At 36.1% G+C, this 1762-nt stretch overlaps 1 pseudogene; it reads right to left on the reverse strand.

Annotated features, from left to right (window-relative positions):
- Positions 1–1061: 1061 nt before the first annotated feature.
- Positions 1062–1209, reverse strand: LOC117201608 (uncharacterized; annotated as a pseudogene).
- Between the last annotated feature and the right edge of the window lie 553 nt (positions 1210–1762).

The raw sequence follows: 1762 nt of genomic DNA on the forward strand, positions 1-1762 counted from the left end.
TGGGACTTACATCAGCAACCCCTCTGGTTCTCAGGCCTCTGGTCTTGGGCTGGATTATACTACTAGCTTTCCTGGTTCTCTAGATTGAAGATGGCATACTGTGGAAATTCTTGGCCTCCATAACCATGCAAGCAAATTCTAATGAAAAATCTCCTCTCACATATCTATATATATATATCTTATTTGTTCTGTTTCTCTGGAGAACCCTGACAAATAATCTCAAAGATTTATTATCGTGAAGATTAAACAACATTGAATATTTAAGATTCTTGGCATAGTAGGTGGAACATAGAAAGTACTCTCAGTAAATGTTAGATACTAAAATTCTTTAGTCCAACACTAACGTTTCACTGATGTTGAAACCAAGATGTTAAATGAAATCACCTATGGGCTCACAGCTAGTTAGTAAAAGGCAGAAGACTGCAACTAAGATCTTCTGATTCCTCTTTATCTCCCCTATACCTGGTGCCCTTTACCTGATTGTTTGAATACAGTACATGAATACAAATTGAGGAGGTATCATAACCCATGGTGTCTCAGTGTCAATATTCTTATGAAATATAAGCATTGTTTAATTTCTTGTCACTCTGCCCATCTTCTATGTCAGTTATGAGCAGTAATAAGGAGAAAAGATCGTGGAGAATTATGTAAGCAGAGAAAATGCCATGATCTGAAGAAAAAAGTAATGAGGTTAGAAAGAATGTTAGCTGTGTAGACTTGTTCTTTTATGCTATAAATGTAGTACCAAGATGGCAAGTATATATTTGATTAAATGTAGTGATAAGTATATATTTGATATCAGAGGGGGCAATTTGATGATCAAAAGGAACATACCTTGTTCATTAATTTTATCAGCTAGTAGAGATGCATGAAAATTTAAATATTTATTCTTTTGATTTTCTACTTTAAAATATGTTTTAAAAATGCAAATATCCTAATATGTTAATAGGGATTTGGATCTAAAAATATTTTTCTTTCTTTTTAAATTGAAGTTTAGTTGATGTACAATTAAAAACAGTTTTCTAGTGAATGGGACATATGATAGATGGATGGGTTTGTGTAAGGGGTTGCCAGAAGGATAAAGATGATTAGCAAAGCATACTTTTAAAATAATAGTTCTTGATTCTGCAAGTGTTCATTTTTCAAAACTTATAGAACTAATAAGAACAGATACTACACTTGATCTTAGCCAAAATCCCAAGAGGTGATACATTTTCACGTCCAGCCATGACTAAGATATTCATTTTGGACTTAATCTCCTGACCTAAACAACCATAAAACAGGAAAAATAAATAAGGTAATTGTTTTCAGGAACTGGTAAACAGGCAGTGCAGGACTGTGGTCCTTGAGAGAAGGGAAACACATGTAATGAGCTCCCTGTTTACCCCAGCTTTCTGTCCTGAGTCATTTTCCTAACTGTGGTGCAAGTAGGTTGAACCCAAGCAGAAACCAGAGGTCTACCTCTGATGAGACAGAAATCAGAGTTTAGGGCTGCAGAAATGGCTGGAATTTGTGTAGCAGAGATTGGAAACAAGAGAGGAGAGTGTATGAGGAGTACCCAGAAGTTGGCAGGTGGGTTTTGCTCATGTCTTTCAATAAGCAGATCTTGTACTGGGCAAACCCTCAAGGGCCAGCATACAGCAACTGTGCAAAAGGTTAAGAAATAAACTGATGAAAAAGAGCACACAGAGTGCTGGGAGATGAATGTCACCCCATCCAGAGTGGAGAGAACTTATTGTCTACCTCAAAAATCCAGTGAAAA

Source organism: Orcinus orca, chromosome 5 (genome assembly GCF_937001465.1).
Source record: "Orcinus orca chromosome 5, mOrcOrc1.1, whole genome shotgun sequence".
NCBI lineage: Eukaryota > Metazoa > Chordata > Mammalia > Artiodactyla > Delphinidae > Orcinus > Orcinus orca.